Genomic DNA, 16,562 nt, shown 5'->3' on the forward strand with positions numbered 1-16,562 from the left:
GAACCCGGAGTATGTGTGCTGCTGTGGGCTGTTTGTTTCACTCAAAGCTCTAGAAGGTCTGTCAGCACTGTCTTAAGAGTAATGGGGATTGCAGGCGTGTGTCACCACACCTAACTGCATGCTTGTTTTTAAAGGTCACACAAACACACACACACACACACAGATGTGCACACACAAAGACACCTGTATGACCTGAAAATCCATCTGGAATGATGCTTAAGAAACTGGTAACTAACCACTGCCTTCAAGGAGGGCAAATGAATGGTTAACAGAGGAGAAAAAAGTTTCCACAACATGTGTTTCCTTTTAATCCCTTTGGACATTGTCCTTTGTACCCACATTAGCTATTCATATAGACAAATAATGAAATCAAGATAGTGTAGCAAGTCTTTCCCATAGACAGCCTATCCCCTCCCTCAACAAACTGACACTCAGTAAACACCCTGATTGCTTCCTCTCCCAGGAAGGCAGTCTCTTTAAGCGCTCTACCCAAGGGTCATCATGAGGAGGAGTCTTTTCTTGACATTTCCTGCATGCTCCCGCCCTTCCTCCTTTGCTAATGACTGCACCTTTAACAGGTTATTTAAAAAAAAAAGTTACTGTATCTATAGACAGTTTAAAAAAATAGGTTACTATATCTATAGATACAGTAACCTATTTTGTTTTTAAGTGTCTCATCTTACAGGACAGAGTTCTTAGCTACTGTGAATTGGAATCTCTTAACAGCTAGCACAGGCCCTGGTACCTGACGGGCAGGCCACAGATGTTTGCCAAGGATGAGGAGCCAGTACGGAACTCGAAAGTAGATGATGTACATGTATGTAAGCTCCTGATTTGCTTTGCTTTGTTTTTGTTTTTAAAGAAACAGCTGGCTCCTCTCTTACTGCTGAAGCTGCCACCTGAGCCAATTCCACTGAGCCTAAAACCTGGCCAAGTACAGAACGGATGGGGTGATAAAGCGGGGCTTTGCGAAGAGAGAGAGAAATAAAGGGCAGGCAACAGAGTACGTGCAAAGTTGGCCTCAGAATAACACAGAGGAAAGCCAACTCCCAAAGCCCCGGAGTATCAGCCAGAATAGCAGACACCAGCTCCTGTGGAAGAAGGGTCACACTCTATCATTTTAAGAGGTGATGTGCTTTCAATATCAAATTTTTTAAAAAAGCAAAATCCTCCAATTATGGCTTTAGCACATCAAGGAAAAAGAAACACATTTCAGAACAAATAGAACAAATTAAGACTGAGTATTCATTATCTCTAGAGAAATAATGAGGTTCCAACTTGGTTCAGAAAGGAACATCCCTTTCATTTAAGAATCCTTTTGGTATGTTAGTGATCGCACACTCTGATTTTTTAAAAACTGGATTTAAGCCTCATTTTCAAAGCTAGCATTCATCTGCCCTCACAGGAATGTATGTTAACTTCTAGGTGAGCAGACAGGAGGGCCGGGGCTGGCTGAGCCCCACTTCTGTCACCAGCCAGCCGGCTGGTCATATAAAGGTTCTCTAGTTTCTATTTTCATTTCTGAAAATGACTCTAAAGTCTATCACATCCACAGGGTTCTCCGCAGCTTGCACACTTTCATGTAACCCATGCCTTCCTAAAACAGCTGGCGTTTCCCCTCCAAACTACGAGGTGAAGAGAAAGGAAAACCTGCACTCACCCTTTTGGTTTTCTTCCTTGGGAATGACCGCTGTGCCTAACAGTGGGTAATACAAGCGACTCCACAACTAGACCGGCAGCACCACCTGTGACCCCAGAACACCCAGCGCTTGATGCTGCACCTGATGGTCACTGCCTTTGAGCCACGGCTCCAACCCTGGAGCCACTTACCTCATCTCCCCTACTTCCTCCTTTGTAAAGTGAGTTGTTGCTCGCTCTGACACCCTCACTAGGTTCTCGTGAGGCGCAGAGGGGACAAAAGACAAGGAAATGTTCAGGAAAACTAGAAAGACACCGGCTTCTGTTTACAGTCTCAGCCACAAGCCAAGATGGAGAATCTGCAAGTTAAGCCAGGTTCACATGGTTTACTCCCTTGTTGCCGTAGATGTTTCCAGGTTACCCCAGGAGCCTGTTAAGATTAAAGGTGCCCCAGAGTCACCTTTAACTGGCTCCTGGCCTGGGAAGGAAGTTGGAGGTGGGCCAGCCCAGAACCCTGTTGCTAGGCAGCCCAGGCCCAGATCTCCTAAGCCCATGTTTCTGGCTGCCTTGGGGCCTACTCCTACAGGAAACCCCAGTGGAGGTGCGGGCTGTGTCCCGCTGAGCTCCCCTCTGTGAAGGCAAGAGGCAGTAACTCAGGTGAGCTTGGTTTCCCAGCGCGAGGTAGGTAAAGAGAGCCTCCGTTCACACAGTGTTAGGACAAGTCATCTCCCAAACCACAGCTCATTTCCCATTAGTTAGGAGAGGGACTGGGAAAAGAAAACCAACTTAAGTCCTTTCGTTGCCTCACACTGGTCCAGCAAGCAGACGGTGAGAGCTGAGAACAAGACATTTACTCCTTCGCTCGACTGGCTTCCCCAAGCCCCATGCGATGGACAGCACCAGGACCAGTTCCCAGGTGTGACCAGAACTTCACGTCAATGACATTCCAGCAGGGCAAGTCCAAAGTTCCCCAGAGGGGGGTCCTAAGAGAAGTGGGCACCGAGGTGGGAGCTACCCAGACCCTCCAGCACCGCTCGCTCCCTTTCCTTCAGTACTCCCCACCCTTTACTCCCGCTCACCCTGAAATGATCAGGCTGTACACCAAAAGTCTGTCCTATCCCCTGCTAAGAAAGTAGATTAATTAACTTTGCAGATGCCTTCTATTTCTCCCCCCGTGGATGAACGGAACCCTCCGATCTTATTAACTTCTATTTCCATTGTGCCACAGACACCTGAGAGCTTCAAGTCACAATTTCTTCTGCTGGAACTGACAGCTGTGGCAGAACATTACTTAGTGCTGTTCAATCTCTAGCTCCTAGTCCAAAAGGCACTCATACAAACAACTGCTGACATTCTGCTTCCTCCAGATCATAAACCTTACACCTTAGCTTTCCTCCTAAACCACCTAAGCAGCCACTGCAGGGGTCCAGAGGTTTCCCTGAATTGCTACACTGTTTCTTGCTCCCACAGAATTGCTCACAGCACTCTCTGGCCATCACCCCACTCCAACGTTACATCCCAATCCCCAGACTGCAGGAACACCGGCAGACACACTACCACGTCCTCCTCAAGCCTTCTCTGCCACTCCCCAACACCTCTCTTCTAAAAACTGACAGTAGAATAAGGACCCGAACACACGAGACAGACTTGGACCCTGCTCCCCACTGAACAGTAGGTTTGGCCTCAGGCGAGTCACCCAGTTTTCCTGGTGCCCTAGGGTAGACCTGGGTGATCCCCAAATGCCCTTTCGGTTCTCAGGAATCTGGAACAGTCTCAGGAATTGGATGGGCCCTAAAGTACTTCCTTAGAAAAGGTGAGCCCGACGAAGTTCTGACTGGGAGGGGGAAATGTAAGTCTACCCTCTTGCTCTACATGAGCAGCCCTGTTCGCCTCACCCTCCAATAGCAATCCCTAGCATCTCTCCTGCTGCATTGCAGCATACCCAGGAGAGTCCATTTGCCATTTGGAGCTTAATCAATCATCAGCACATTTGTATGGGCCATCCGTACACAGTGTTCCTGAAGTACTGTCCAAAAATAACAAATGTCTAACAAACACCCAGCCTCCACACACATACAAGGGTCTCTGTAGAGCTGCAGAAGCCCAGGGAGAAAGAGAAAAGATGCAGAGAGAACAAAAGCAGCAAAGAAAACAAGGCAGACTCAAGCCAGGAGTAAGGAACAAGGCGGCACAGAGCCTCTGAGCAGGAACTCAGCCCGCCATAAATTTCGGACCTGCAGGCAAGAACCCACCTCCCAGGCCCATCCTCATCGCCGACTGCTGGGCTGATCTATGACAAACATTTCACAGCCCATCTCTGTTTCCTCATCAGTAAAAGGACGCAGTATCACTAAAGCACTCAGGGAGGCTGGGGCCTTGGAAAGGCCTGGCAGACTGGGCCAGCGTCTCTGGTCTGTCTAGGTAGTAGTTGGGTAGTCCAGGGCAAGTTATTTTCAGTTCCCATTTGTGAACTGAATACACGATACCCATGTCACTGGGTTACTGTGAGGTAAAAAAGAGAAAACACACAACAGGATGATCTGGGCAGTTGGTTAGTGCTGGCAAAGGCCTGTTCCCCTCCCAGGGGGCTGCGGCAGGCGTGCCCCCACTAAGACTCCCAAAGGGCACATCTGCAGGTGGCTTGGCAACACCCCTGAGACTAGGATCAACACACAAGGTCAGTTTACACAAAAGAGCACGCAAGTGAAGAGAGCGAACTTCCCAGTTTCTATCCCAACAAACTCCTTTTTTTTTGCATGATTGGTGGTGTTGTTTTTTGAGACATGACTATGTAGTTCAGGGTGGCCTTCGTAGCCCAGGCTGGCCTTGAAGTCACAGCGATCCTCCTGCCTCAGCGCAGAGGTGCACCACCACACCTGGCTCAGTCAAAAATATGTAAGACACTTAGTTACCACTACCCTCCTCACACCAAGAATTCAACACTTTTTTGTGACTATGACAAAGCAGTGTTAGTGTCTGAGGGAACAACGGAATACATCCACACACCAACACTCACTACACCTCAACGGATAGGTGTTACTGGCCCATTTCACTGAAGGGATCCTGAAGTCTTTCCTCCCCCAGCTTCCCTGCTGAGTCTCCAGCAAATCTGCTTCCCAAATGAAAGGTCAAGCTCAGCCCCATCTTTTCTGGGAAAACTCACCTCTTCAGCCCACCAGTCTGGGAAACTGAAGCCACAGCATCACTCCTGGGGCCGCAGATGGGACACCCAAGCACACCCGCGCACACCCCGCGGTTATCACAGGTGACCAGTGCCTGCAGAGGCCACTACCTCTGTTTCTGTGCCCCACAGCGCTTCATAAATACTTAAGAGGGAGAAAAGATAAATCCAGAAGACGTAATTTGTGCAGAAAACACAAAATGGCACAGCAGCAGCAGATGCGGAACAAGAGGTAAAAGGGTATAAATCCTCCCATCCTAAGCAGGCAGCAAAAACCGAGGCTTGGCAGAAGCCACTGTAATTGGTCTCCAGGCCCCAGAGATGCATCTGATGAGGCCGTCACACCCTCTGCTGGGTTCCTAGCAGAGCGGAGTAGAACAGGCTTCAGTACCCACTTTGCAAATGAAGTCTGGGAAGCCAGTTTGCTATCTGCCTTCTCAGGGCTCTGTGTGCCCACGGCTGTACTACAGTTCAGCAAATATTTACTGGCTGTCTTCTATGCAAGGTTTGGGCGATGAGAAAGATGCAGTGGGGCACAGTCCTTACGCTCAAGGAGTTCACAGGCACTGGAGAGAAATTACATGTTTATCCATAAACAAAACTGGTACCAGGTCCCAGAAGGACTTTAAAAAGTGCTATAAGAACACAACTGAGACACGAAACAAACATTTCTGATAGGAGGCGAAGGAGAAGAGAAAGAGGAAGCTCTGAGCTGCACTGCACCCCCTAAACTTAGACACACATTCGTGAGCTCCCAGGAAAGTGTTTTACATGCAGAGTTACTGACAAAGACAGATATAGAGAAGAACAATTTGCCTAAAAGGATGGCAGTGGAGGGGTCATGTGGTCCTTCTGTCTGCCTAGGACACTAAGTGTTGCTTCCTGGTGACAAGAAATAAGTATCTGTCTGTCTACCGTCGCCCAATGGGATGTTTAGGAGCCAAGTTCTGGCTTTTAGAATACTTAGAGCTGTGTAGGAAGCACCTCCTCCAGGTCAAAAATAGCAAATCCAAGGGACATGGCTGCTGCAGTTGTGTTTACTTCTTACCATCTCTGAGAATCACTTTCCAAAGGCCCCCAAGTGGGATGGTATAAACAGGTCTGTGTCACTTCCTGGTTCTCAGGCCTTCTGCTACATTCCCAGTCAGTCTGGGATGGCTGCCTATTTAAAAATAAACTTTAAAAACTCACCAAAAACCCCAACCTTAAACCACCCTTCTCTCTATTTCAATTTCACTAAAATTAAAAGGGGTAGAGAGCAAGAAATGAGAAAAATGACCACAAAGAACAAATTCCTCAGGGTAAAACAAAAACCTTGTGTGCAACTGAGTTCAAGGTCAAGAGACTTGGATTCTGTCTCATCTCACTAGAAAAACTGACCTTCAGCAAGCAAAATGCTTATCGCTACACAACAGCTGCTTCAGCATACTCTTAATCCCAACGAAGTTACCCAAACCTTTATGGACTCAGTTTCCGTAACTGTAGAATGACACCAATAGTACCTATTTCACGGGTTTTTTTTTTTTTTAAGTATTACATGGGAAAGGGTACACAAACGCTTAGCATAATGCTGGGGACAATGAGTCATGAAAAATGGCAGTTTATTACTACAGTCATCACAGCCATTATTATTATTTTCATCACCACTGAAAACACAAGGTTGGGACCAATGATATCTACTCAAAGGAGCTTTCAGGTTCCAAATCCTGTGACTCTTAGTCAGTCGGTCGGTCAGTCTTTCCCTCTCTCTCTGTTTCTCTCCCTGTTTCTGTGTTTCTCTCTCTCTCTCTCTTAGGGAGCTGGATAAGAAAAGGAAGACAAATTGAGTAAAGTATGACACTTAAACATATTTGTATCCTCAATCTTTACGTTAGAAACAGCAGGATATGATGAGGAAATCCACAGTGAGAAAAATGGGTCAAACTACTCTCTCCAGTGAAAATATTTTGCCTATTCCTTGTATTCAATCTACAGCAGTGTAGCAAGTTCATCCACAGCACACCAAACTGCCAATATTCTCCTGGCCAAGAAATTTGGGGAAAGGGGTAAAAAGAATTTAGATGTGTCATACACATATAGCAACTTCCCACAACGAATGTAATCATACACTGCAAACACATACTAATAGAAATCTGAAAAATAAAAACATCTTCCTGGGTGAGCACAACCTTGCTTCACCCACTTTACCTTTAACTATATAAAGGGTTTTCCCAGCATCTCCTTAGGGCAGCCCTAAAAGCACAGTACAGTGGCAACCCACACATTTCCAATAATAACCAATCCTGTCAAGTGTTTTTGTTTTAAAAGGCGTCTTCTTAATATAATGCTAATGTGCCCAGAGATCAAATGCCCTTCCCAAAAGTCAGAATGCAATCGGGAGTATTCAGCTTTACCAAGGTGAGGTACTGAACCATAATTACACTCAGATGAAACAATAAACTTTTCTTTCATTCATTCATTCATTTCACTGTGTGTGATGTGGCAAATGTTACAAAAACGCTATAGAAATAACAAAGCAAAAGCATATGATCAACTTAACAGATAAAAAACTGTTTAATAAAATTCACCCTGGGAACCAGGCGTGGTGGTGCATACCTGCAATCCCAGCACTCGGCATGCCTGCAGGAGGTCCAGCCAATCTGGGCTACATAGTGAGTCCAAGGTCCGCCTGCCCTACAGAACGAGACCCTGCCTCGGAAAGAAAAAATCACTCTAGGAGGGCTCGGGAGTTCAAGACCGGGTGGCCGCATCTGGTGAGTTCTTGCTGGCAGGGACTCTACAGGGCTCCAAGGCAGTTCAGGGTATCACACGGTCAGATACAACATTCTAGCTCAGGCCCCAGTTTGCACCACTCCCTGCGCTCCTATTCAAGTGTCACCTGAGCACTTACCCTGAGATTCAGGTTTAGGAGTTTATAAACATGTTCCTTACCTCCTACCTATCAAGGTTCAGCTCACCCACCAATCAGGTACACCCCCAAACCAAACTAGACCGTCTTCTGGCTCAAATGTGCTCCTGTGTGACTGAGCCCCAGTAAGCCTCCAAGTTACAACCAAACCATCGTTTCTCCTGTATTCTTCCTCGCAAGTTACCCAACTTCTTGTGAGCTCTTGAGGATGGACTGTGAAGTCCAGGCAAAAGCAACAAGGAGGAACTCGCCAGCTACTCCTTCCTGGTGTTAGTCCCAGGCCCTGCACTTCAGTGACCCCTGACCTCTGCACCGAAGCCCACAGAAGCTCCCACTCTCCCGCTGCCGCCGCATGAGGCCCTGATAGAGGAATGAGCAGGAATCTCACTACACAGATTCACATCAAGGAGACTCTTAAATCTTCAAGTAAGGACTCCAAAGGGAATCTCAAGTTTGTCAAGGGTTCAGGCAGAGGCACCGAAGAAGAACTTCATGAAGTCCACTAATATCCTGGAAGGTGTTAAGAGGGATTGTGCTAAACAAGAACCAACAAGGGAGGAAAACATCACAAAATAATGAATTTGGTATTTCCCTCCAGACCAAGCTCATGAAGCACTGCCTTAAGAACTCACTGACCATTCAACATATATACCGAGTACCTGCAAGTATCAGATTCCATCAGCAGTACAGGAGGAAAAAGCACATGCCCTTAGAGTCAACAAACAGACTTCTGTATACTGCGTATGTGTAGAAGGAACACACACAAGTAACTACAATAGGCAGCAGACAAGAAAAAGTCATGGCAGACAGACAGCCAATGTGTCCAAGACAAAACAGGAAGGTAAACTGGAACCCGGGAGCGGGAAGTGAAGCAGGTAATTACAGGGTCAGTCACTGTGGTCTAATAGAGAGTGTGTGGGTTTCAGAATCAAACAGGAGTTCAGATACTGACTGCCACCCATTTCTCTTCGGGCCCTGGCTTCACTGCTTTACTGAGTCTCTGCTTTGTCACATGTAAACCTGGAGTAACTGTATCTATTTCACAGTATTGTAGAGTCAGCCAGGCTTGTGGCTCATGCCTATAATCCCAGCACTCAGGAGGCTGAGGCAGGAAGATCACTGTGAGTCCAAGGCCAGGCTGGAGTACATAGTGAGTTTAAGACCAGCCTGAACTACACAGTGAGCCCCTGTCTCAAAAAAAAAGGAAAAGAAAAGAAACAGAAACAGAAACAGAAACAGAAAAAGATCGCAGTCAAGGGCTCACATTTTTGAAAAGTTTAATACAGTAACTGACACAGAGTAAGGGCAGGTGAGACCAAAGGGCCCACCGCACACAGACTCGGTGCTCTCTCCCGCCCTCCAAGGGCTGACTGGACCTGACTCATGGGCAGGCAGACAGCCAAGCACCTGCTGTTCACTCGTCCACTGTGACTAGTTAGTTCAGCTGATGGCCTGGGTTTCATGGGACCACGATCAGTAGGTACAGGTAGGAAGAAGGCGTCAAGAAGGCTCGTGTGTCAGACTCGTGCCAGGATAATATCTACAGCACACACACCCAGTACTTTGGTTAGAATGTACAGCATCAGACACAGGTGAAAATTACAAATTATACCACACCTACAACATGAGATATACTGTTCTTTTGGACATAGCGAGTGTTCAATGACTGCTTAATGGACATCATCTGAACCTGGCTGAATTCTCAAAATCTGTCTAAATGGATCCATGTTTAACAAGTGAAAACAGGAGCAAACCACCATCCAGGGTTAGAAATTGGCCTGAGGTGACAGTCTGAGGCACTCTGACCTGCAGTCAGGATGGAGAATCAGGGATTACATTCACTCTTCCTCCTTAAACAATCAAAAAGCCAAGCAGAGCATACGCATCATAGTTTTCAGACACTGCACAACAGGCAACGCAGGGCAATGATACTTGAGAAATGGGGAAAACAAAGTGAGTTCTGCATTTCGTAAGAATTCAAACTCAACTTCCCACGGCACAGGATAGGGAGGACAGACCTGAGAATTCAGCAATCTTCTTGCGTTGACTGGGAAGCTGAGAGACCAAGGTGGCCAGAATTTACAGGGCCAGGTAACTGAGATCTTAGCAGGGCAGAGTAACTCCAGAGAGGCTGGAGTTTCAAAGAGAAAAGGCTCCACCGCCAGGCATGGTGCTGCATGCCTGTATTTCCAGCACTCATGGCTGGAAATACTCCCAGCACTTGGGAGGCTGAGGCAGGAGGATCTCTGTGAGTCCAAGGACAGCCAGAGCTACATAGTGAGTTCAAGTTCAGCCAGAGCTACCTAGAGAGACCCTCTCTCAAAAAAAAAAAAAAAAAAAAAGAGAGAGAGGATCCCTTTGAGTTTTGGTCTGAGTATTGCTCTGTGGATGCCCATGAAGAAACTAGCAAGGCTAGGGTATCACAGTCCCAGAGTTCACTCAAAGCCAAAATAGCTCATGCTCCCACCACCCAAAGTGGCACACTCTTTGCCTTAGAGCGAAAGCATCTTAGCTCTAGACCAAAGACTGTCCTGGACAGGCCCCCAAGCAAGCATAACAGTGAACCTTGAAAAGACCAAACTGTTTCCAAGTAAATGAACTGCTTCTAAGAACAAAGTACATGTTTAGAGGAAACAAAATGTTTAGCATGTAGCAAGGTAAAACTCCAGGTCTGGCTTCCAGTCAAAAATTAACAATTTGTTGCATGCAGAGAAATAATGCCCACTGATCTCAGAAGCTAAGCAGGGTCCAGCCTGGTTAATAATTGGATGGGAAGAGAAACAATGCCCACAATTAGATCAATCCAACAATAGGAACAGTCCAAGAAAGTCCATAGATGATAGAACTAGTAGACGAACACATTAAAATCTGCTGCAAATATACTCTATCTGTATTAGAGGAAGAGGGCACGAGTATAAATAGGAGACAAAAATTCAAGCTAAACTTCTAGGAAGAAAAATAAAAATACATGAAATGCAAAGTATGCAAGATAGCAGATTAAACAATGCAGAAGAAAAAAACTAGTGAACATGAAAACATAGCATACAGAACAGGGTGTGGTGACACACGCCTGTAATCCTAGCACTTGGGAGGCTGAGGGAAAGGGACCACCATGAATTTCAGGCCAGCTTGGGCTACATAGTGACTTCAACACCAGCCTGAACTATATTGTGAGATTGTCTCAAAACAACAACAACAACAACAATATACAAGGGACATCAGAACACTGAAAACCAGTGATAAAAAGAAAATCTGAAACTCAGCTGTGGGGGTTAAAAGGCCATTCTGCACACAGTGGGAGAAAGAATTACAGCAGACTTACTGTGAGAACTAACACAAACCAGGAGTCGATGGAGGCTGTTCGGTCACTCACCCTTTCTGTATCCTGAAATATTTTTAAGGAGACGTTACCACTGCACACGAAGTGGGAACTCAGTAGTCCTAAAAATATCTGCAAGTACAGTATCCTCGGGAGGGTGAACATGGACAAAGTATTTACCTATGTCCACAGAACATTACAGAGGGCAACCATGTGCAATCTTAGAGCAATAATGCTTAACACACTGGAAAAGAGACAGGAGAAGTCTAGGAAGATTCACTCCATCACAGAATAAAACCTAGTGAAAAGTGGAAAGCAAGGAATGCGGGAGACCGCCGTGTATGGTGTGAGTGGGCCCCTTGCCCTTCAAGTGCTGATGCTGGCGGATGTGCCTGACTGCCCTCTGCAAATTCAGATCAATTTTTTTTCAGAATGGAAGAATGCTCTTCAAGCAGAAGCATGTAAGAATAACTTAAGATGTAAGTGAGAGTTAAGTAATTCTTAGCTATGCAACCCAACCCAAGACAGCAAAATTCCCTCCTCATCGAATACCCTAGCCCAGTACCATACCCTTCAGAACTAACTAGCCTGGCATTCTACAACACTCCATGCTATGAAGGTGGCAATGCATCTGTCCCACGCATGTTGGTGTGGTTTCCCCTTATGGAAAGCCTGAAGGTAATTTGGGCGGTCGTAACAGGGGCACGGGTGATGGGAGCACTGCTGGTATCCCATGAGCAGGACCAGGGATAGTGCTAAAATTGTATCATGCACAAGACAGGCTCCCCAATAAATTACTTGGCCTAAAATATCAACAGTGCTGCAGCTGAGAACCCTGGACTATGTCTGGCCGGGCAACAGAGATGTCAGATCAGTCTCATACTCTGAAATGCCTTCACACCACTGGAAACTCTTCAGTCCTACAACCAGATCCCCAAACCAACATTCTGATCCCCTTATCATCCTAACTTGCGCTCACATTCTCTCGGACAGAGGGGCTTAAGCATGAAAGCTCTGCCCCTGGCTATGATTCCGGACATGCCACAGAACTTTTCTGAGTCCATTTCCTCCAAATAAAATAAAAGGAAAGATAATGTAAGAGTTCTTCCACGTCTAAACTTATTTTACAAATGCTAGGTTTGGTCTATCTATTTACAGTGAACCGGAGTAGGGGTAAGGATTCAGTCTTGTATGCATGCACACCCTACTGTGAAGGACAGAAATTCTTACACTGTGGAAACTAATCTGAACCAAGAAAAGTCAAGAGCTCAGGTTAAAAGGGACCCAGGAAGCCAGGCACGATGGTGCATACCTTTAACCCCAGCACTCAAGAGGCTGAGGCAGGAAGACTGCTGTAAGTTCAAGGGCAGCGTAGGCTGTACAACAAGACTGACTCAAACAATAACGACAAAGAAAGACAGTGAGGGGAGAAGCAGGTTCTGCAGATACCAGCAGGCCCAGGCCCTGCACTTTAAAATATGAAGTCCTCTACACTAACCTGTCACCTACCCTCCTTATGGCAATCTCTCTGACCAAGTATTAAGTCCACACTCTCCCCTAATCCTACCTACTTATACAATACACATACGCACACACACACAAGCATGGAACCCCCACACCCAAAGTTACCGAAAGTCTTGCAGGCAGGTTACTCTCCCCCTGTGCATCTTTCCTACATCTACACAATGCCAGAGACAGATGAGCGAGAAGCACAAACTAAATTACAGCTCTTTTCAAGTGAGTGGCTCAGCCCACTCCTGCTGTTCAAAGATTTCCCCAGGAGGGATGGAAAACAGCTCTGGTGAACCCAAAGGTACACACTCTGACTCTGACAGGAAGAGGCTCACTGTTTGCATCTGAACAGAGATCAAGACAGGTCCAAAGTTTCTTTTCTAAAGGGTCCCCCACCACTCCTGTCACGGTCTTTTATTACATAAGGGTTCTTGCTGGCACGGGCAAAAGGGCAAAGCACACACACAGGGTAAACAAAAATGCAGCCAGGGTTCTCCTAGCAGAGTGGTGGGAGGCAGCAGCTAGAACAAAACCAAGACCTGGCCAACATGAAGCCCAATACAGCACTGGGGCAGGGGACAGCTGAGCGGGAGGGGGCTGCAATCAGGGCCCTGATGGAGATGAGGCTGCTGCTTTACCCACACTCCCTCCCCTGCTCAGGTCTTACATCACAAGCAGCAGATGGCCCAGCCCCAGGCAGCTGGCAGAGAACAACAATGCACCGCAGGCCGCTCCTTCAGGGCTGGAGATGGAGAGCAGCAGCCAGAGTCCAGGCCCACGGCCACTGACAAGAGTCTGAAAGTAGGGATGGGAACTTCATCCACTGCTTTGCCCCAGTGAGGTGCAGCTCAAAACAATGCTTGGCATTATTCAGAAAGCCTGGGTAGGGAGAGAAGCTGGGGCTGGAGGACCCAACCCAGCTCCCAGAGAGCACTGCAGCGTGCTGGCCCAGCAAAGATTCACTCATTCAACACTTATGACACTGTTCCAGCAACTACAGAAACTGGTGACAGTGGACAATCTGCCCTCAGAAAGCCCATGGTAAGGTCAGGACAAAGAAGGAAACGGATGGTAAAAGAGAGGGGAAGTGCTGGACACAGGCAGACAGAGTGGCATCGAGGAGGGACACGCACACCAGCATGGAAGCTGCAGCAGCCTAAACTGGCCCTGGCTTTAGGAAGGCGTTAGCCTGGCAGAGAAGAAAGATGTAAGAAATGAGGAACAGGGGAATCATTACAAGAAAAATCAGCACATGGCAAAGCTAGGGGCTAAAGAGAGCTGAGAACTGTTCCGACCTTTGCTGCATCCAGTTACCTTCACCAGGAGCAGACTCCTGTTTTTCGTGGGATCCTAACCTTTACCGCCCAAAGGAACAGGTGGTCGTCCTGTAAAGTCCAGTCTACCCATTCTAAGAGAGAAACTCTGACCTACGAGGGTTCATCACATTCCCAGGAACACAGGGCTTGTGAATGGCCAAGCCAGCAGCCCGTTCTCCTCCACTCAATCACATCCCCTCACTTACCGCCCAGTTAGAATCTGACTGCTCACCGAGCCGTCTAGGACACAGTGGCAGCCCCACGACTGCTACTAATGAGCCAGGTCTGTTCTCAGTGACGAAGGAATGGCTCCCTCAGGCTCCTGCCAGATAAAGAAGTCAGCAGTATTGACCTCTAGGAACTCCAGAGCAGTGGCAGAAGCGGCTCATGGCAGAAGGAGCGCCCACCTCCCTCTTCTGGAAAAGAGGCAGACGGCATATGTGGCAGAACCTCGGTAGGCTGTGTATGTTACAGCATTAGTGGAAATAAGACCCCCTTGGAAATGAAGGGCCCTCCTGAGAGCGGAGGCAAATCACTGGCCAGTGTAGAAACCCGAGGTGTGCCAACCCAGGCAGGCTTACTTAAGATCCCCCACCCGGTTCCCCGGGAGCACCCCCTCCTCTGCCTGACCACACTAACCTAGGTGTAAGAAGCAGTCCCTTCAGAGAAGGTGCTAGCCTCTCCCTCAGCCTGCCCTCTGAGGACAGGTCACCTGCCAGGGTCCACACTCTGGCACGTCAAGGCCTAGGGGCCTGTGCTGTCATCGTGATCCTGCCTTCAGCAGCATTTGCTCTACCGTGCACCCCAGCCCTCAGCCCGCCGCCCACTCTGGATCAGAGTGTGTGCAGAGTGGAGGAGAGCATTCATTCGCTCTCTGAGTGCAACTCTCTACAGAATCTAAATAGAAGGTGCAGTTACTGAACTGCCAAAGCAGAATTCCTCCTCTGCCCCTAACACAGTGCCCGCTGATTAAAACTCCAAAAAGAGGCTAAGGGGCACCAGTGCTAGAACCATTTAACCAACCACTTACTGTCTCGGCATCATCAGCTCTGAGACCTTGAAGCAAGGGTGTGATGAGAACATCCTACTGGTCAAAAACCCTTGCTGTCCGAAGAGCCCTCATATGCTGCCTGGGACTGCACACTCAGCACAACCCCAAAGGCTGACTGTGAGGGTGGGGGTGTGGCTCGGTGGTAGACCATTTGCCTAGCATGCAAGAAGCCCTGGGTTTAATCGTCCACACTACAAAAAGTTTAAAGGGAAAGACCTTTTGCAAAGCTGGCTGACACCAGCTGGGAGTGTTCAGGGCAAGAAAGCAGCCTGCTGGCATAACTGCCTTCGCTCGAGCCGAAAAGCTGTGTTCAGTGCTGTGTAAAAGGGGTCACAAGCAGAACCTGAGACCCAAGAAACCTCTGCGTGGTGGTGTGGGTCTGATGACTCTACGTCCACACTTCTTCCTCCCCAAACAGCCACCCCTCACAACTTGCCCTCCTGAAAGGCAAAAGCAGTCCTTGTTTCCAGAGAACTACTTTTTTCCCTTCCCCTTTCACTCTCCTTTTTGAAAGAGATGATCTCTAGCGGGAAAGCAACTGTAAATACAGGAGGGCATGCTAAGGGGTAGAAAAAGAGGCCACCCATTCGTTTCTGAGGACCCACTATCTTGTTACTAAGGCTTCTCAAAGGAAGCAACACACTCTATTTCCCACAAAACAATTCCAAGCGAAGTACTTCTCTACAGTGCAGCATCGGGCAGATGACTCCTCTCCACTCCAGAGTGGCTTCCTTCCCAATGACACTGAAACCCTCACACACAAAGCGAGATGGCAATCTTCTTCCTCAGATCCTTAGGAATAACACACTTATAATGTAGTGTACCTGCTACTGAGTATCCATCACCACTACCACCATCAGGGACTGAACCTTGTAAACTGCTGCAACATTTGGGCAAATTTAAGTCAGTATCTTTTAGGCACACTGAGGCCACCATACCTGCTAGATGCGAACAGAATGGTAGAAATCTGAGACAGGTGGCCAGGCGCCTACACTTACTACTTTGCAAAAGCAGCAGCCTTTTTCAAAGGCTAGGGAATCTGGGAAATTACCCACTGGTTTATCTCTCTCTCATACAACAGGAGTGGGGAAGCCACCTCAAAGTCCAAAAATAAAAGATACAGAGGTGTCTTGGAGTTTGTGGGAAGAAAATTCCAATTGGTTTTATTTTCATACAAATTATAGTTTCAATTAAATAGATTTTGCAGCCACACTTTCCACCTAGAATTCCCATAAACTTAGATGCACCCCTAAATTTAAACTAGAGGCCAAGGAATGGCAGCTGGCAGAAAGTGGCCCCAGCCCACAGAAGTTACCAGCATGATCCACAGGCCTACGTGGATCTGAGAAATCAAGAGGATGAGGAAACGTCAATGACACTTAAAATTCTTCTCTCAGTCAGAAGTGTAGGACACTGCCTTTAATTTTGTTCAAGATTCTATTATTCAAAGAAAAAGATGCAACATAAGCTTTTAAGCCCCATCGGTGACAAAGCAAAGATGTTTCTATTTGGAGAACACATTCATATCCTCAACTCCGGCCACACATGGTGGTGCATGCTTGTAATTCCAGTCCTCAGGAGGCTGAGGCAGGAGGACTGCTTCAAGTTCAAGGGCCAGCCAGAACTACATAGTGAGA

General features: G+C 47.4%; 1 protein-coding gene across 1 annotated transcript in view; it reads right to left on the reverse strand.

The window, feature by feature from the left end:
* The window catches only part of Susd6 (sushi domain containing 6), a 53,097-nt gene extending 51,118 nt beyond the window's left edge, over positions 1 to 1,979 (reverse strand). Inside the window, exon 1 of the mRNA XM_013521965.1 lies at positions 1,831 to 1,979. The gene's annotated coding sequence lies outside the window, so the exon portion shown is untranslated. The remainder of the gene's footprint in view (positions 1 to 1,830) is intronic.
* Positions 1,980 to 16,562: the final 14,583 nt, after the last annotated feature.

This window comes from Chinchilla lanigera, unplaced genomic scaffold (assembly GCF_000276665.1).
Source record: "Chinchilla lanigera isolate Chin_1 unplaced genomic scaffold, ChiLan1.0 scaffold00065, whole genome shotgun sequence".
Lineage (NCBI taxonomy): Eukaryota > Metazoa > Chordata > Mammalia > Rodentia > Chinchillidae > Chinchilla > Chinchilla lanigera.